We start from the raw sequence: 22,096 nt of genomic DNA, 5'->3' as shown, positions 1-22,096 counted from the left end.
AAAATTATAAACATTACATCACAATGGGAATTAGAAATGGTAGGTTTTTAGCTATTTAATTATAGAAATCCATTAAATGCGCTACTTCTGAAAAAAAACAACATGTACAGTGGTATACAGGGTGTCCCAGAAAAAATTACCGGGCGAATAAATTTGGACTTAAGTCGAGCAATAGACATCAAACTTCAAAAATCACATACACAATCCAACACAATGCGCACTAGTCACGGTCAAATCCTTTTTGTTCTTTTTAAACAATCTGTATTTTGCAAAACATTGAATTAGGTTTTGTTCAAATTTGAAAACCTGCACGATATTGAAAATGAAAGCTTGCATGTAAGATGATGCTCGGTACTTGTAAATATCTTTTTCGTTAATGCTGATATAAATGTTGCATAAATAATTATTGCATACAGATTTCCAGCTGGCTTAAAAAAATTCTCACAAATGTTAATGTTTTTGGAATAGTTCCAATAAATTGTAATGCAAAGTTTAATATTTTAAAACTTCAACATTAATAATGCATGGTATCAAAATTCACACGTAAAGCTATAAGCACTTGATCATGAGCATTCTTTGCTCAAATGTGCTTTGGAAAATTAAAATAACATATTTGCAGACCTAAAGAAGTTAAGTTGGAAAGCTTCCAATTGTTATTCATCTTCAGTGAAAGCATATATAACACAACACCGTTAGATTCTAAAATAGATAATGTGAACTAAATGCAATGAGATACACAAACTTTAGGAACGGTGAGCGAGTATGAAAAAAGCGCCTGTTGATCAAACTTGGAATGGACTGCACTGATACGCGCATTATGTAATTGTTAATTTCTTCGCAACCAGTCAACAGAATAAAATAAAATTTGTGTATGTAATGCGCAATCAAATGAGCTATGTGCGACATTTTAAATTATTTTATTTTGATATATATTTCTCGACTTACGTGCAATTCTATTCACTCGGTAATTTTTTCTGGGACACCCTGTATGATGTATTTACATCAATACATACATGGGTGAGTCCTGGGGAGTGGGTGCGAATGGCACGAATAAAGGCAATTTCCACAAAAGTTCCATAATATTCAATTTGACTCCCATGACATTAACCCTTCAACCACCTGATTTGCAGATCCCATTACGTCTACAGCCTGTCTAAAAGAATGTGCAAGTAGAAGGCGCCATCTTTGGCAGTTAGAAATATACTGTTGTGACATGATGCTTACATAAACGTCAAGGGAGCAGTCCTAGCTTTTAAATACAGGTTTATTTATTCATTTATGCATGAAAACCCTTTTGTGCCACTTTTTTTAGAAAATTTAATAGAATGTTATATCCAAATACTGTACAGTACAGTTAATAAAAGAACCTTCATTTGTATATAGGATTAGAAATGATTATGTAACAATTGCTCAGTAAAATTTCAAACGTATACGATATGCAATATTTCGTTGATATGATTTTAATTTTATAACAGAGTGTGCAATATTTGTTTGTTTGTTTGTCTTGTCTATTTTTAGCAATGCTACGTTGCGTGTGATACCATCACGGGCAACTGACACGCTGGACTGGTCATTGACATGTACATGTATTTAATCTTACAGCAGAATGTGAAATATTTATTTATCTTTTAATCTGTTTCAAGTGGAAAAAGAGAATTATTATACCTGTATCATAGTAAAACAATAAAAACAGTAAAAACAATTGTGTATTGTGGTGTAATAAATGCATTCTTTTGATTTCACGAAGGAACTCTTGATGAACTTGATGCTATCGATGATTTACATGTACAGCCCTCTTCCCTAGTTAAAGTGGCACAATTGTGATTTTACCCTTTCGTTGTTAATAAACATATCTCGAGACAAGCAAATTGAACAGAACAAACGGCATTTAAAAATTAAGACTGCGCCCTTGATATTGATGTCATTTTTTCTAATTTTCTAATTGCCAAAGAGGGCGCTTTTCACTTGCACAATTTGTTTAGACAGGTTGTACAGGTGTAGTGCAATGTACATGTAATAGTCATATTATCAAGTAGCTCAAGGTTGGTAAATTCCGGCAGAAAAAAAATCAGGTTGGATTTCCCAATAGCATAGCATATCTTTATAATTACGGGCTTAAATTTTGTATGGTGTTTTCCTATTGAATGGGACGAAATACATTAAAATACAGGATGTATATTATGCATAGATCGCTTTGATAACCATAATAAGGCCTAGTCCATGTGAACTAATTTCCCGGTCAATTCTGCAAGACAAATACTTGATTAGTTCTCTATATTAAAGTCAATGCATTTGTACAGACAATGAAAGGTTGCTATTTAATTTAAAAAGCATCGGCTAACCTTACCGTAATTGCTATGAACTATTCTTATACCTGAATACATTAAGTCTCAGAAACGTTCACGTCAATGACTCCCTGTAGAGTAAGTATTATGTAAATTATAACAACGTAATTATTAATTCAGATTCAGAGTAAATTTATTTCACTTCGTGGATCGAAGGACAAATTACTTGAAATATTACAATTATAATAAATTACTTCCAAAGACATAAATTTACATTGAAAATCATAATTGGATTACTCAAAAAATTAATTGCACTTACTGAAGCAGAATACAGATGAATATACCCTACATTTATATCTCACAAATTCACAAAACTCAAATACAAATATCCATACAGCCCTGCAAACACTACAAAACAAACTCTCTAATGTGCATACACACGCACCCCCCCCCACACACACACACACACACAGGTATTCGCATTTAAAGCCTTAATGTACGATTTTAGTCAATTTTTGTATTTTGTTATTCTTTATTCAAAATGTTGAAACAAATAACTGCCGCTTTTAATTCACTTTAAGCTGATATAACAAGGTAAAGTGAAGGAAACCCCACTGGTTATTTTGGCCATTCCACATGCAGTTCTATGGGAGGACATAAAGTCATTTTTTTAATTATGACTTTATGTTGAACTTTGCTCTGTTGACCTACAAAGACAACATTTGGCCGATTCCAATTAGGTGCATGTGTATAAATTTCAAATATGCAAAAAAAAAAAAAAATCAGGTTTTAAAATAAATAACAAATTTTATATTATAAGATCGTACATTATGGCTTCGTACATTATAAAATGGATACAAGTAAGTTTTGTGGAAAAAATACAAATTATATCTTATCTCATCGTACAATTAAGTCTTGGAGCCTGTTTTTGTTGTGTCTTGTGTAATAATCTCTTTTTTTTACTCTTTTTTTCTAATAAAAGGGTTGGTCAGTATGGTCAGTGCTAGTGTTAAATAAATTATTGTCCTATCGACCATTCCTTCCATATTCGTATTCTTATAATACAGAAAAAATTTGAAGTTAAGACAAAGGTAAAAAACACCAAAATAGAAAATTCATTTGGTTTAAAATAACAGTGGTATTTCAGTGAAAAAATATTTGATATTTTTCGGCAGTCTATTCCAGTTTTGATAGCATTGAAATAAAAAACAACAACCAGGAATTTAAATTCTTGATCCTAGGAACTTAAAAATTAATCTCACGTCCCTTTGTGTTATGTTGATGCATACTTGCTACTCTTGTAAGATTCCCATAATTCAGACAGAGCTGCTCAGGCCTGTAAGTGATACTTAAAATGATAAGATTTTGAAAGGTAGAATGACTGATATGATACCAAAAATCCTTATTCAGGATGAAGCGAATAATTTTGTTTTGTGCACATTCTGTGTAGACTTTGAGCGTGATATTAGGAATTGCCTGCATACCATGATGAAATTGTATAATCAAAAAGGCAAAGACCGAGAGCTTAGCAGATTGTCTTTTTGACACTATGATTAAAATAATTTGCTTGCCTATAAAGAAACTTGAGCCGATAATTGACTTTCTTAATTATATAAAAAAATTATTTACTCACCGTCAAGATATTGACTTAGTTCAAGACCAAGGTAAACTACAGAATGTTTTGCATTGATAATTTGACCATCACAAATGATGGTAAAATCAGAATATTTGTTTAGTTTACGCTTGGATCCGAATAGAGTCAGCTCAGTTTTGCCCACAGACATGACAGATTTTTTAAAATTACCATTTATTACAGCTTTGCAGAGTAGTGCTAAGATTCTTAGCATTTTTTCTGGGTTTTTGTAAGAGCACGTCAAGGCACTAACAGTCAACTGAGTTTTGTATATCATTAAAATGACAATAAGAATAAAAGAGGCGCTAAGATACTGCCCTGAGGTACCCAGCATGTTGTGGTAAGGGGATCAGACTCAACACCATTGATGTTAACAATCTGCTTTCTATCACAAAGATAAGAATGGAACAAATGCGTTGATTTTACACGCCTTCTGGGTGTCCAATAAGATCATCTCTGTGTAGTAGCCGGACGCTTTTGAATTGATATCATAAAGGGTTCACAAAAAATAACTCCCCCCTAAAATTACAAGACATTTCTTTGCATAACTTGACATAGAATTCGTTGTTTTGAAAAATCTAAAAACCTGTGAATAAAGCAATCATTTTCACACCCTCCCAAAGTTCTTTCATTAAAAAATCTTTTTGTTTTGGCCAAAAATAATCACATTTTCCAAAATGATGCTTTCAGAAAAAGTTGCACTTTTCCACATCCTATACATTTAATGTACAAAAACATTCTCGATATCAATGTTTTGATTTATTTAATGGTGTTTTTGTTTTCTTTAATTTTTATGTATACGATTACCCAGTCACCCATGCAATCATCTTGCAGTATAAAACAATGACTAATTAACATGTACTGGGTTTTTCTAGAAGATTTTATTGAGCCGGTGTTTCAAAAATGGTAAAATCAATTTAGGTGTTTCTTTGCATAACTTAACATTCATTTTGTTGATTTGAGAAATTTAAAAACCTGTGAATAGAGGCATCTTTTTGCTACCCTACCAAAGTTATCCCTTCTCAAAATCTTTTTTGTTTTGGTCAAAAATAATCACATTTTTCCAAAATGATGCTTTAAAAAAGTTGCGCTTTTCAACATCCCATACCTGTAATGTACAAAACTTTCTCGGTATCAATGTTACGATTAATTTAATTGCTGTTTTTTTCCTTCACCTTTTTGTCTCTGAACTCTTAGTCACCCATGAAACCATCACGTAGTGCAAAATAATGATTTGTTGAAGCTAATTTTGACATAAATGAGGATGTTGAAAAGTGCAACTTTTCTGAAAGCATCATTTTTAGAAAACGTGATTATTTTAGCCAAAACAAAAAGATTTTCAGACGAAAGAACGTTGGGAGGGTAGAAAAACAATTCCTTTATTCACAGGTTTTAAATTTCTCAAATACACGAAATATATGTCAAGTTATGCGAAAAAATGTTTTGTAATTTTAGGGGGGAGTTATTTTTTGTGAACCCTTTATGTGTATTTCTTTCATTTGTTTGCATATGATTGCTCTTTTGTATGTGTCCCCAGCGCCTTAGTGCAAGTTTTCTCGGTTTTAGGCGCTATACAAGTTTCAGGGATTGATTGATTGATTGATTAATTGATTTGATTAGACGAAGGTAGAGTTTTAAAAGTGACAAACTGGCCTGTTCAAAACTCCAGAGACTAGACATCTGTTTTGAGAGTGGTGAATGGCTAACTTATGCGTGCCTTTAATCTAAAACAAAAGTAACAAACGAAAACTCAAACAAAATAAAATGAAAGTTAAGAAAAGTACAGAGAAGCTAAAACTGAAATAAAAACTGCTTTAAATATATCTTCATCGAAGAAACTGCGTTGTCACTTTGTTGCGCGGCTTGTTGGAATCTTTTTATGCCTTGTATAGTTTGTCAGATATAAAACTGGACTATCGTCTATTCCATTGCTTATAACTTTACTTCTTGAGGTCACATTCATTGGATTCAATGTGGTGTCATAATGTGCAGGATTGGATAGTGCATCTGTTAAAAAAAACAAAGTTATTCCAACATGGTTCAGTTTTGGAATTGTGATTATTTTCACTCTAAGTGTAAGGGTACTTTTGGGGGCAGTATATGATCTTGTAAATGAATGAGGTAAGTGACAGTTGAGTATGATCTCCTACAACCAGACTGGAATTGATCAAGAAGCTTGCTTTCAACCAAGTAATATTGTTTAATTGAGTAAAAACTGCTTTATGTAAGGGTTTTGAAACAACAGAAAGAATACTCGCTGGCCTGTAATGTAATTACCGGCATCAAGCCTGCTTTTCTTTTCTATTTGTAAATTAGAATAACTTTTGCTAGTTTCATTTCATTTGGCACAATGCCGGATCTCAAGGAAAAGTTAAGAATGGAAGTTATAAGACCTTTAATTACCTCTGCTGCATCTTGTTATAAACCGTCCAGGGAATCGCATAAATGCGCGTCTCATTTGATTTTACCTAGAAGACGTGCAAGACATTTCAGAACGATATTTTATTAACCCTGTCACATGGATAGCTATAGCTTTAATGTACTAAAGCACGGGTAGCTATTGACTTAATCTGTGAATGTAAATTGTACAACGCGGAGGGTTTCTTATCTGGTATTATGATCTTATATGAGTGGAATTCTTTAAAGTTAGCAACTTTTTGAAACTGTTGAGATTTGGTAGTTCACAACATCGTGCGAATGGTAGTGAGCTTTGGCAAAAATTGCATTGATCATTTCATAACGAGGGTGTAGAAGCATTCAAATATCACAGATATACTTTTGTAGGACCTGTGGTTCCTGAGTTCTGTTGTAAAGAGAGCTAAAACAACAACACTTTTGTAAAACATATGTAACTCATTAACAACAATGAATCAAGCAAGTTTTCAAACTATACGTTTTGTTGAAATCAAAGTGTTATTTTTCAATAATAATTATATTGACTTAGATAATGTTAATCGATGTTTTGGCTGCTTCGACAAACAATAACCAGTCTAGCCGTAAGTTGCAGGTTGGCAGTAAATGTTCTAGATCTATAAATGAGCGTGCAATACAATGTCAACTACAATATTCTTACACTCAAAGCCAGAGCAAGTAATGCCTGATGCGCTCAAATTGTAACTAAATTGAATCTTGATGAGGTATGCTTGAATTCACAATAGAGACATTGCGATTTCCAAACGTAGACATCGGACGTACGTTGATCTATTCAAAACCACTCTCCTGTATCGAAGCGAGGTCACGTATTTAGCTATTTTTGAAGATATTCCACGTGCGAAATCGACGTAGATACATCGTTGAAAATGCACACAATTTGTCCATTTCACAATATGTTAAAGACAGTCAAAGATAATGAACATATGAAGGAAAGTCTAATTATTATTATGATACTTTTTGTTTGTAACACATCATTATAATAAAGGTACAGCGATGTGTTAAAAATGGACTAAATTTAAACGCAATATTCACACGCAGAGATTGCCCATTGAAATGTGTGTGATACTTTGCGTTAAAAAAAATGACATTGCGATTTCCCATTTTGGATTCCAACGTAGAATAAAAACGCAGATGCTACGTTGAAATATGCTGATTTTACCTCATGTCTAAGTCCATGCAACGCGCCCAATTTTCAGGACGAAAAAGTCTCATTTTGAAAGTAAAGTCATGATGTATGTATGTAGTGATCTTTAATCTACCAAAATATATGTTTTTGGGAAACTATAATATTTGTGGGGCACAAAAAACAATTAGGTTTAATCAGCATGTAGGTTAAAATTTTAATCAAAATCAAAAGCGGTCTGTTTGAATTTAGGCAGAGACTCAGCTCACTGTTATTTTTTCAATCACTATGCCCTCTATTGACCTAGGTTAGAAGCTGTTAGATTAGATCAAATATTATAGTCTTTATTCTAGCTGTCTTGTTCTCCTTCGTGACGAATGAGCACAATCCAGTCTGGAACCGAGACTAGCAATATTTAACACCGTATTAACGTACGCGAAAACGTACGTTCCACGTGCTGCGTTTGGAAAATCGCAATGTCTCTATTGATTCCCGAATGACTTACACCACGCTTCACTGCCTGCTGATGTCAAGGAGGAAAGGAGTTTTCATAAGGTTTTATTTATTTTTAAAGCCGAGATGTACAGCCTGTCTCAAAAAAGAATGTGCAAGTGAAAAGTGCCCTCTTTGGCAATTAGAAAATACCGTTGTGACATGATGCTTACACCAATGTCAAGGGCACAGTCTTAGCTCGTAAACGCCGTTTGTTCTGTTCAATTTGGTTGTTGCAATCTCGAGATATATTTATGTAACAACGAAAGGGTAAAATCACAATTGTGCCACTTTTACTAGGGAAGAGAGCTGTTCATGTAAAATCAATGATAGCTGATGTTGATGCGTCTAATGCAATCCCCCTTCGGGACTCGTGCATTGCACGCATCAACATCAGCGCACGTGCATTACTTTTCTCTCCCAACAAGTAATACGCGTTCATTAACCGGGTCATTAACCTATAGGCTAAGTGTGTAATATTTGTTTGTCTTTTAACATGTCTTAAAGGAGTATTTCGTGATCCTAGCATCCTCTATTTATGTCATTTTTCATTAGATATCCACGAAAAAAACCTATTCCCAAAATTTCAGTTGATTCCGATTTTGCGTTCGCGAGTTATGCATGATTATGTGTATTACACTGCTCCAAAGACAATGCGTTGTAATTTCGTTCTGGTGCACCAGAACGAAATTCAAATTTCACGATATCTTTGCTAAACGAATTAATCTGCAAGAAATATTTTATACATAAACATTATGTAGCCAGAGGTTTCCAGTGATATAAAAATCTCAACTTTTTTTGAAAAAAGTGGGGGGGGGATGAGGCTGTGGATCACGAAATGCCCTTTTAAGTGGCTAAGAGAACAGTATTTACCATGATAAAATCATTGACATGCACATGTATTTAATTTTATAGCAGAATGTGAAATATTTATTTATCTTTTAATCTGTTTTAAGTGGGAAAAGAGAATCGTTATTCCTGTATCTTGATAAAACAGTAAAAACAGTAAAAAAATGTTGCATTGTGTAATTGATGCATTCTTTTGATTTCACGAAGGAACTCTTGATGATATCACTAATTAACATGTAAAGCCCTCTTCCCTAGTAAAAGTGGCACAATTGTGATTTTACCCTTTCGTCGTTAACTAAACATAATTATCTCGAGATTAAAACATGCAAATTGAACAGAACAAACGGTATTTGAGAGCTAAGACTACGCCCTTGACTTTGATGTAAGCATCATATCAGAACGTTATTTTCTAATTGCCAAAGAGGGCGCTTTTCACAATTTTTTTGAGACAGGCTGTATATCGTCTAGGAAAGTGAAATTACCCATTATCTAAAAGGTTGGTGATTCGAATTGGCATTCATTGTTTTGTAACATAATAATCACCAATAGAAACAGTACGGGTGTTATACCACCGTGTGGGATGAGGCTGTCAATAATAACCATTATGCATATGGCAATCCGGTTTTCAACCTTGCAACTGAAGCGGTATAGCTATAGTAATTACATGTATATTAAATCTTGTTGAGATTGCTGAAAATCGTATCCAAATGATTACGAATATTTTCTTATTCCTTTTCTTCACACTAAAATGCACCACATACCATTAATGGTGTTTGGTACTGTTCAGTGGTAAAATATCTGTTATATATCTGATATTGACGATATGGTTGGTACCCATCTACACTAGCCTTTTCCTAGTCGGGCATGCTCTACGAATTGCTCATGATGGCTGAATTCATCTTAAGATTTTCAAGTATGGTAGTAGTATCATGATTATTATCAAATAAAACGATGATATATTGCCGAAATCCATGTCTAAATCCATGTCAAATCATAGATTATCAAAAAAACATTTTGATAATCTATGTTCAAATTGAGTAAAAATGAGACCGTATGATTGACAGATAATGACGGTGACCGCCTGCTAGGTCTAGATTCCCCGGGTTCTGGTGTTTGTTTGTTTGTTTATTTAAAAAAAAATCCAATGCAGAAACCAGTCCAGCGCCGATATTAAACTAGTCAAGCAAGATCGACTAGTTTGTCCTAATAATCGAAACTAGTCAGGTCGTTCGACTGGTTTGAAGTACCGCTTTGCTAAAAAAAATAGACAAACACGCTCAACTAGCCAGACCGATTAGTTTTAAGCTGGTCAAGGATGTGTTTTTATATTCAGTGTTTATCACACAATATGTATGTTGATGTAATACTAGCGGTGTTGAGTAAACTATGCATCATGCGCTAAGAGTAAACGAGGTGAGATACCCTGATGAGCTATATCCCTCCAGTACGGGAGTAGAGTACCCGTAACCAAAGACATCGATAACAATTTAAATCTTTTGATTTGCTGGAAGGGGAGTTAAAAAAAACGAGTGTCTCAATCGCCATATATTACAGACACTCAAAGAAACGCCGTTGTTTTGACGAAAGCCTCGTGTTTTGTACCTAAACGGGCGGAATTGCTATAGTCTCTAAGTATTTGCCATGTAAGCTCATGTACAGGATTTTGCTAAAGAGTTAATTTCATTTGTATGCCTGCTTAAGATTTGTGGAAATCCGAAAGGAGCATTAAAACAGCAGGTGATAATTATTTCTGATCGTGAATGCTGTTACAATATGACACTATGTTCTCCTTTATCGAACAGGCTTGTTCATTTTATTTAATCCAGACAAACCCTTACAATTCAAAATCGTGTACCTACACATAGAAAAATTAATGGAGAATGTGGTGTAGCGGAAAAGGAGTTGCTTTGTCCGCCATCATAATAAACATAATATCAGGAAGATTGCCGTGAAGATATTTAATTTTTTATTAATAATTTAATAATATATTCGTTTGGTGGTTGATTTTGGACACAAATTTATATTACTGTTATAAATTTACATTATTTCCCAACTTTCTACGTATTCGACTTAAAATATTTTGGTTTTCAACACCGTGACTGCATAACGCAATTTATTTGCAATAAAAATATCCATTCGCGATCAAAGACCCTTCCAAAAAAAACCTTCCCATTTTTTATGAAAGTCTGCCTTGATATTGATGTCATAATTAGCCGATATTTGATCATTACTTTATTTCGAACAATATACTTTAAACATCTATTTTGGGATGAAGGAAAGGCAAGTTGCATATTTGATACATTGTGTCGAATACAAATGTCATAATTTTACTAGAAGAAGAACATACTGCCTGTAGCAGTGCAGCTAGACAGAACCTTCGCAATTCAATACATCCATCCAATCAGCAAGATTGCTCTATAATTCAACGTACGTGTAGCACATAGAATCAACATCAATACTTGGAACTCTCTGAGGGACCAAATAACATCAAATTGCCCTACTTTATATTGTGACCAAGATGCGTTTTTCATAGGTGCTCTCTATGTCACAATTACGGCTATTATGTAGACTCACAGTGAATGTGTTGCAGCAACCAAATTAACTGAAAACCATTTTTGAGGAAACGAACACTTTTCGCACATACTGTTCTCCCCATCCTTTTTTCAAAGTTTGGAGGGGGCACACGGGTGTATCTAAACCTGGTATTTTCCTTATCTTGAATTCATTGTTATGCGTATAGCAATTAGTACTTTATGTTTACAATGGTACTATCTGAAGTACCATATCCAGAATATAATAGCTTATGAAACTGACGATGAGACTAACCCAAACTCTTCAAAAGGCAGACATAGCTGACCTATTAACACACAAAATGACATTAATCAAATTGTTTTTGTGTATTTTGTACAACAGGACATTCTTGTATCTTTAGATTATTTTCATTATAGTAGAAATATTGCCTGTTCTATACCTTGTAATTAAATAGGTCACTACATTAAGCCATTACACGTCTTTTAAGAATTTAAAATTCTCAAATCAATTCTTGATTTCATATTGTTTATTTTATTTGATATGAATATAAAAACACACTGCAAGTTTGCTACTTAACCATGGTTGACTTAAACGAAGAAACAAACAAGTATTCAAAGCAGAACCAAACCTGTGACAATTCAACTCATTATTTGTAACACATCTGGTTAAAATACGCAACTCATCAATATGAATTTGCCCAAAACAAGCCAAATATGTGTATTCAAAGATTCAAATCTAGGAAACGTACTCATGTATTGTGGTTACACGCTTTATTAAGGGGAAATCGTGAAAGGGGGTTTCTACCAACCCCTGAATTGATTTTTTTTTCTCTACCAAACACCTACTCCCTATTCTAGAAAAATACAGCACTAATTTTTGGGATTAAAAAAAATATTATCCTGTTTTACCAAATGAAAAATGGCTAAATCGATGATCCTTTAGTTAGAATTTCAGAAGTAATACTTGTCGTCGTAGATCAATTTGTAAAAATTAATAAAAATATTAACACAATGTGAATAAACACCAGTAGGTTTTCACTTATTGAATTATATATATCCATTAGATACTACTTGTAAAATACATGTACCGTAGTAGCACGATATATGCGTGAGTGAATGTGAATTGCACAAACTATGGCAACTACCACACAAGTTGCACTTTATATTCAATTTGGCTCACTTGACATTAACCCCTTCATCCATGTCATTTGCAGCCCGTATTACGTCTACGTAGAACTTGTGCAACGTAATAACCATAACCATTTTAACATGTAGCACATCTTAACCATACAAGTAAATCACGGCAGAAAAGGAAGGTCAAGTTATTACATTCAGCTTTAAGTCACTCTCTGGTGTTTTCTTATTGAGTTGGACGAAATAAAATACCGGATATCTTATGCACATTGATCAATTTGTTGATGGCTGGCAGGGATGCAAATTGTGATTTCTTCCTCAGGAGCAAGGTGTTTAGGCTCACGATTTCCTCAATCATACCATGCATAAAATAGCTTAATTCTGCACTTCAAAAGATGAGAATGTTAACATAGCGTGTATTTTAGAGCGACTGTAAGTTAGGTCTTCGAGCTTCCAAAAAAGGCTTCAGGATGACAATGTGCTCGTGTAGCGCGCAACAATTTGGAATTTTACACTATTTTGGTCAATTTTGGTCGGACAGAGGCTCCTTTTCCCTTTTATTTTCCTTTTGTTTAGTGCTTTATATGGTTCGTACTTCTTTTTAAATTTCTTATATATTTTCGAGTTCGTCCTCTTCTCAGTGGCATTAGTATTGATACACTGAATTCCTTCATGACTTTTGTTCCCATAAAATCCTCATTGTTGCCTCTCTATAATTTTCCTCAGGTATGATTGCCGCCTCTCTAAATTTCCTCAGATATGAGCCCTGATTCCACCTGTCTTCATCCAACTTCATTTTTTCCTGTTAAATTACATTGAATATGGTGATGAATTGTAAATTTCCTCATATCCCATTTCCATATTCTAACACCAACACCTTCCTCTTTTTTGCTCTTATTTCTTGAACAATAATGTGAATTCCACCAAATTTTGCACAAAGAGTGTTTTTAAAGATTTCCTTTCTTCCATTCCACTCTTCCTCACAGCCCTCCCCTATTATCTTGTGCCTCACTCTTTTTCTTTCCTCTTTTCCCTTTTCGTCTTCCTCTTTTCTTTTCTTTTCTTTTCTTCTCTCTCCCTCCTTTTTCTTCTCTTTCTTTTTTCTTCCCATAGCATTATTTCCTGGATTTTGACTATCAGTTCCTAAGAGCGGTGCTCCCCGCTCCCACACAATTTGCATCCCTGGATGGCTGGTGAAAGAAACCTAGTTTATTTCTACTCCAAATACTGCAGCATTTCCTGAATAGATAGGTGTGATATAAGCGAATATGTTTGTACCAAAAATAGTCAGGTTACGTTTTTAAATATTCCAAAACATTGACTAACCTCAGGGTAATTTGAATGATAAACTATTCCGATATATCGAATACAGTTTGTTTCGGAAAGAACAAACACTATCGGTAATACCAATGACCAGATGTATATGGAATAAATAAGAAATCTGTAAATTAAAATTTAATGATATAATTAATTTATAATACTCAGAATGTGCTATTTGTTATAGAGTAGTCAAAATGCATAAAAAAGATTGTATCCATTTTGGAATCGCCCTAGAGCACGTGCAAGGTAAATACACATTTTGGTACAGTAATGACGCCATTTTGACATGGATTGCTGTTACATATATGACCGAGGAGCTATTGACTCAGTGATCTCATCGCAATTGTAAAAAAATCCAAATTCTGTATAAATTACTTAAAAGTGAAGGATAATACAGCAAACACAAAAACGTTTTAAAAACGTTTTAAATAACTTATATTTTGGCTTTTGGTTTAGGTAAAAACGTTTTAATAACATTAAAATGTCGGGTTATATAAAGGTCATGATAACGTTTTAAAACGTTTTGTCTGAAAACACACTACAACAATATTTTTAAATGTTTTCAAAAAATGTTATTGTAAACTATTTTTGTAAACATTTTTGCCAAATATTGTGTTAATACTTAAATAACATTATGTCAAAATATTTGCACCCAGCAAACACAGAAATGTTCTTAAAATGTTTTTTTCAAAACCTTTTAATAACATTTAAATGTCGGGTTACATAAAGGTCATGAAAACGTTTTTATTTTTTCAACTCCAAAATAACATTCTGTTTAGAATGTTTTGTATTCAGTTTTCAAGAATGTTTTTGGAATGTTATTAAAACGTTTTTATACCCTTTATGTAACCCGACATTTAAACGTTTTCTGTGAAACATTTTTGTTTGCTGAGCAGTAGAATATCAAAAAATGTTTTTTTAAGGTTATGAAAACGTTTTATACTCTTAATATACCCTTTATATAACCCGACATTTAACCGTTTTCTGACAACCTTTTATAACCTTTTCCGAATGATGTCGAAAACGTTTTGTGTTTGCTGGGAAGTCATTAAAATTGTCATTGACGAAGTTGAAACCCCAATCAAATACAATTTATATACTGTCAGTATATAAATTGCACATTCACGTAAATGCCTTATTTTGTCTTAAATACACGGCTTTCGGCTAAACCACTAGCATATTATGTAGAGGTCGAGACACGATGTCTGATACATCACATCATCGCATAATGCATTCAAATAGTACCTTTTGATATACCTACGATCCATCAAAGAGTGGATTAATATTTAAATAAATCAGAAATTACTTGCCACTCGGAACCATCAACACGTGATGGCATGATGTATATTTCATGCTTCTGATATTATAATACATGGCGATTTCTTGTTCTTACAAATTATTTGGTTATGTTATTAGTTATTACTAAGGAACAACAATAGATAATACAAGGAGATGCATGATAGCAAGAACACCCTGCGGAATCTCCTTAAGGGATTCCGTTATTGAGAAAAAAAGAATCCAGCTTCTCTCAATATAAACATTCCACCATGGTGTACATGTAAGTAAATACATTACTAATTTCTTTTTTAAAATCTTTAAGGGGGTACTACACCCCTGCCCAATTTTGTGCCTATTTTTTTTTTTTTTTCTCAAAATTATAGCGCATTGGTGACACATAAGATGTGTATATTATAGGGGCAAGGACTACAACTACTGCACTTGAAATTTTATTTCAGCACAGACAACAGTTGTGTAGTTACAGTCAAAAATGAGGGAAAACCAATATTTGATCAATAAATCAATAACTACTTGCCTTGAGTTGCTGAATTTTCAGTGCAGTAGTTGTAGTCCATGCCCCTACAATATGCATATCTTACTTGTCACCAATGTGCTATAATTTTTGAGATAAATGCAAAAATAGGCATAAAATTGGCAAGGGGTGTAGTACCCCCTAAATGTATTCAACATTGAGCAATTGCCCAGAGTTTTATGGTATGCCAATCATATGTCTGAAATTTGTGATGGTATATAATGGAGGAATTGGCTTTTAGTTAAGAAAATCGGCTGAACATTAATTTGTCATTTACATTTGTTTTTAATTTTCAATTTGATTAAAATTAAAGATCCATATTGATGAGTGATAGTACTGCAAAAACCACAAAACAAGTTCAATTTATGTTTAATCCATGTCATTTAAAGCTCGTATTACGTCTACATAGAACAAATGCAACGTAATAGCCATTTCATCGAGTAAAAGATCTTAACCATACAAGTAAATCACGGCAGAAAAGAAAGGTCAAGTTAGATGGGATATCTCCATAATTACGGGCTTACATTTTGTACGGTGTTTTGCACTTGAGTGCGACAAATTACAAAATGTGTATTTGGCATTGGGCTATTCTAGTTAAAATCTAAACACCCCCTATGGAAGACATGATCTAAATCTCTCACACAAGGTAGTTTTTTATGAAATCACACATAGGAAACTCGATTTGAAATTCTCACTCCCTGTGGGAGATTAATGCCATGTATTCCACGGGGGAGTATGGATTTCAACTGGAAAAGCCCATTGATCATTTTGTTGAGGCCAAGGACATGTTAAGGGAAGTCAGTTTATTTCCAATCCAAATACTGCAGCAATTTCTGAATTCAAAATATTTGCACAGATAATAATATTCTTTTATGGAAGGTAGCTATTATAATCTTTCAACGCGACAAGGTAAGTTTTATGACACTATTCTCTGAAACAACAAAGGTATACTAACATGACTAAGGCGAGTAAACGTGCGGATTTGACGAACAAACGCATTTTTTAGTTTTTTCTTTCGTTATACTTATACAAAATGATAAAATGATAGAAACCGTCGTAGAATTGTCCGATAAAATCACCATCTGCTGAAATTTGTTAACCCTGACACATGAATATCTGAGACGTTGATATGTATTCACTTGAGTAGTACACGTGAAAATATGACCGTTGCTATGTCAACTGGCTCACGCTTTCTTTGTTATGAACCACTGATCAAAATGATCGCAACACAAATCCTTTGGCATATCATAATGCGGAGTACGTGTATGAGCCTAGGCTTGAACCAGTAACAAATGGATTGACTTTTAAGTCAATAACTATCTGTAAATGTATAAGCAAGTGATATGATTTCTCCCCTTTAATTTTAATCTATACATGTGAACTTTTGAAGGTGCAGTTTGATGTTTGATGTTTGATGTTTGATGTTCTAACAGTTAACGGCTTTGCATTCTTTTGTCCAAAACCACAGTACTCTATAGATATTATCCCTAAGGAAAAGTATAAAAAATATAAAGTAGGTAATGGGGATACGCATCCTACACAATAACATTTATAATACGTTATAAACTAATCAAGTTTGAGCTCAATATCACTTAGAAGAGCAAAAACAAATATCGCTAGGCTTCACCTCCTTACACTCGAAGTTAGCTTTACCACCTAGCCTGCAAGTTTTGTTTCGCTTAAAGTCACTTAAGCGCTTATTGGAACATTTTAGTGAACGGGGACAATCGATTCCCTATCCATCCCCTTGGGTGCTCATGTTATCAGTAAGATGCATCTTGTCATACATTATAACCTCTCATGACGGGTCAGTGGCATGATAGCAGATAGAGCGATATGTGTTCGGCAATGATGACAAAGTTTGTGAATTTAGCAACGTTTCTTACTAGAACAACATTGCATGGAAATTAATGTCAAGCAGATACATAATAGATAACACCGATATTTACTTTCATGTAAAGCCGCGTAGGACTACAGATTGGATATCGCCATGCAGGTAAAGATCACGCTATAGCATATCGAAGGTTATAAATACAGCATTACGAACATATTGTGGAACTATATATATTATTATTTGGATTAAGTACTCTATATTTGTACCTGCAAAATTGGAAAGCCATGTTAAAGAAATATCCTAGGTAGCGCAACTATTCCATATTGTAGAGATGCTATAACAAGTCGAGAAGTTTGATATATTTTATTATTTTTCAGACATTTAGAAATTTGTGAGAGAAACTGTGACACATTTTAATCTTGTTAGTATCCAGACAGCCTGTGCAAGAAACTGGTTTGAGGTCACCATATGTGGCCAATAAAATGCCCTGTAAATGTTCTCCTTGTAAAGCTCATGGTTCAGTCCACCCTTTATGTTTCTTGTATGAGGGTTATCCAATATGTTCCAACTATTGTTTATCTCTATTCTCAAGTGACTCAAGTAAAATCTATGTACAATAAAAACAACCTTATATATACTAGTACCTTTATCCTTCAAAACACACAACAGCCCACAACAGTTACTTTTAGAGTACCCTGAATTACGTAATCTCATTTGCATAATTCATTGCTATTTCCCAGATAACATGCATATATTGGCCCAATGTTGGTTTTCGAACGCCAATCTTGGCATCGGCATTATTTTGCTGGCCATATTGGGCCAATCTTGGCTACCCATTGGTAATCTTCATATTGGCATCACTGCGCGCGGCAGCCTAAATTGGTCAAATATAGGCACAATAATATATTGGTTGTGAACAGCTGCCAACATGAAGCCAACAATCGTGATGCTATTGGCCCAATATTGGGCCACATTCGTCATGATCAATAAGACCAGTCTTGGCATTATTTTGCTGACCCACATTGGACCAACCTTGGCTTTTAATTGGCAATTTTTACATTGGCATCATGTTGGCAGCCAATATAGGTTATCACACCAATTTCGGTAACAAATTGGGTAACAATAGGGTAACAAATAATTATTGTGATGAATTCTAGTGTTTGGAAGACCTTATTTAAATCCTAAATATTATACTAAGTTGAAATAATAGGAAACAAAACCACGGATGATAAAACGCAGGGCAAACGCTATTTAACACCACTGATTATTTATTTTAAAGAAAATACACAAGAATTTTTGGCACTTCCAATTCTAAGACCATACTTTTAAAGATAATTTCTGAAGTACGTGTCACCATGCTATCAAATACTCTTGATGGCTTTTCAACACTACGGTGATGAGGTAGCAGTGTTCCTCTCTTACCGCGAAGCGGGCAAGAGATGATACATATCGCTTTTCCCGAGCCAATAACGTCCAATAATTACAGTAATCCATTGCATCAATATTGGCCCAATACTAAAATTACATATTGTTAAAACATTGGCAGCCAATTGTTTGCCAATAAGAAATAGGTACAGGCCCAATGTTGGTTCAATGTCTGTGACAAGGTTTGGGCCAGGCTGGGGCCAACATTGGCCCAAGCCCAATTTTGGACCAATCTTGGGCCCATGAGCAAATGATATTGGTGTGATATCAGCAACCAATGTTGGGTCATTATGGAACATACATTGGACCACCATTGAACCAATATCGCCATGTTATCTGGGATGTACTGACAATAATTAGTACGTACGAGTATAATATACAGAAGCAGAAGTAAGTACCAAAGCAGTTTACAACCCTTAATTTTGGTATGGGGTTTGATAATGAGAAAGAAGAAATGCATCCGTTAACAATTTTGGAACATTTTGCAGGGGTTAGGTCAAAGGTCAGCGGGGCTAATCATTAGCACTGCATTTTCTAGACATCTATAAAGAGTACGGTGATAACAAACCTCAGTATTGGTCAGGTCAAAGGTCATAGCTCCAAAACAACAACGCCTCCCAGCTAAGTTTGTGGCATATGACTACATCTTGCATCTAGTCTAGTATAAAAAATATAAAGTATACAAAACCTTACCAAGACATTGCATAGATAATGATTCAGTAGTAATCGTCCCTGATAAACCGAGATCTCTGATGCAGCCTCGTGCATCCAATTCGTAAGTATCTATCAGTGACGTAGCGTGGGTCATCATATGTCCGAATCATATGGGGGGAACCGGTTGGTACATGCCCCAGTGCCCATGACGCTACGCCACTGGTATATATATATGTAGTCCGATACGGCCTGGTGGTCGGAGGGCATGCTCAATGTGTTGCCTGCCCCTGTCATGCTAAGGAGAGGCTCACAGGCTGTAGAAATTTGTTGTATACGGTGTCATTAGGGTTGGGGTTAATGCCGCACGGTTGTTTGATGGCACGTATAGCTCCATTCATTTTTAAGCAAATTTGAAAACTGATGGCGCTATTTATCTTAAATCTTTTTCGCATCTTAAAAAGGGGTAGACACTTGTATAATGGCATTAAAGCACCATAAAAATGTGTAAGACATAGCAAGGAAATTTCCAAACTACTTTTTAATCATAAAATGAAAGGAGTAACTCATATTATTGGGCTAAATTAAGTTTAAAATATATGTAAATAGCGCCCTCAATTTGTACACAGATATACAGTTATGCATTTTCTGGACATCTATCTGAAGAGTACGGTTTTCATTTATATAAAACTTGTAAGTTATAGCATCTGAACAATTATTTGTGCAATGCTCGATGTATTTTCTCAATCTTTTTATTGCTGCATAAGCTTTATGCTCTGTAATTTAAAAAAAATTAAACCTTCTATTAGGAGAACCACATAGCCAAAAGAGAAGCAAATTTGGATCATATGCAGTGATATTTTATAAACAGAGAAGATATGTTAGAATTAGACTGGTGAGATAACGATTTTAGAAAGTAATCAAAGTAACCAGAAATCGATCATGTATGTTTGTTATAATAATCATCTTAAATTAACATCTTTAAAAAGATCTTGAAGTAATTACGATACGAAGCAAAACATTTCATAGAAAAATACGATAATTTGTAAAAGCAATATACAAGGAATAGAAAACATAAAAGATATAATCAAAGTACCTGACATCACCAGCTTTATTCGAGAAAACAAGAAAATGACAATCAACACACACATAATTATAAAACGCATGAGAAGGACACGTTATAGTGACACGGTAAACTGTTTCAAAACCGAGAGCACAACCAAACAATTGTTTAAGTATTTCCTCTGACGCCACAGAAACTGCTACTAATACATAAAAACAAGATTATTGCATAAAAAAGCTCATTCTAGTATTACGTTTGAATCACATTTGAGGACTTTTCCATGGATTTTTGCACTAAGGCTTGTCCGTGTGTCTTTTTCATTATAAAGGCAACATGTCTCCATGAAAACAATGTGTAAAAATTCTAACGGTTCAATGAGTCCCTATCTTATAATTGTAAGTATAATACATCAAACATATCTTTTAAAATGATAGACAGGATTTCAACTTCATGTCTTAAACCTTTTTGCAAGAACAATAGACATGATAGAGTAAGCCAAAAATTAAGGTGCCTGTTATGTTTACCCCCTGTATATCCTAAACAAAGACAGGTATGTCATAATTGGAACAAGCAGTCAAAAGCCGGGTCTTTTAGCTCAAATTTGAGACCTCATTCGTTGAAATCGTTCAAGAAATAAAGACACGACATCCAAAAAACAAAGGATGATGCCAATTTAAAACTCTCAGTTTGCTTCAATACAAGCCATATTGATTTGTACACAAGGCGTTCACGAACAAGAGAACTAACGTCGTGCTTCCATTTATTGCAATTTTTGATTTCGTTTCTTCCCTAGGTTCTAGATCACCGTCAGCTACCGTTTCTTTAATTCTCAACCAATTTCAACAAATAAGGTCAGAGGTAAAGAGTACATGCATTGGCTGCTTGTTTTAATTTTGACATATTTGTCTTTGTTTAAGATTTACAGGGGTGGACATAACTGGTACCTTAATTCTTTGGCTTACTGTAGTGTGTTGCTGTATACATTGGTATAATTGACACTGTATATATAAACGAAATATTGCGAGTTGAAATAACGTAAATGCCACGAGTGCCATAATACCATAGCAGATAGGGTGTAATGTTGAAATTCTAAGCTAAAATACATGTAAAGGGGAAACATGAGTGGTTAAAGACATTCAATATTGCAGACAAAAGAGTTGAATTAGAAAGATGACTTACTGCTGGTACCCATCAGTGGCTCACAACAATATTCACCCACATATCTGTAGTTCAAGCACCTCAATGGGCAAAAAGGAATACACACGAAAGGGGAAACTGAATCCAGATACACTACAAATACCCATGTATTTTGAAATTGTGCAAACAGCCTTTAAAGCCTAATCAACAGGAGTATGCCGAATAAAAGCAAACAGCCTGGATGATTTACTTTTAGAATATGCGAGAATAACTTAGTAAATCTTGGTAGGTAGGTTGTTCACATTTCCTATCACATTTCTATATCAAACAATATTTCCGAGTGTGTTTTTGATTTAATACTAGGATACGCTGTTGT

At 34.2% G+C, this 22,096-nt stretch overlaps 1 protein-coding gene and 1 pseudogene across 2 annotated transcripts in view; one reads left to right on the top strand and one right to left on the bottom strand.

The window, feature by feature from the left end:
* Window positions 1-22,096, bottom strand: part of LOC140155734 (dual specificity calcium/calmodulin-dependent 3',5'-cyclic nucleotide phosphodiesterase 1A-like) — a 399,762-nt gene that overhangs the window by 314,669 nt on the left and 62,997 nt on the right. The gene's annotated exons all lie outside the window — the stretch shown is intronic.
* On the top strand, window positions 18,758-18,850 carry LOC140156112 (small nucleolar RNA U3; annotated as a pseudogene).

The sequence above is a fragment of the Amphiura filiformis genome, chromosome 6 (genome assembly GCF_039555335.1).
Source record: "Amphiura filiformis chromosome 6, Afil_fr2py, whole genome shotgun sequence".
NCBI classification, from domain to species: Eukaryota; Metazoa; Echinodermata; class Ophiuroidea; order Amphilepidida; family Amphiuridae; genus Amphiura; species Amphiura filiformis.
This window is presented reverse-complemented; position numbering and strand designations above follow the sequence as displayed.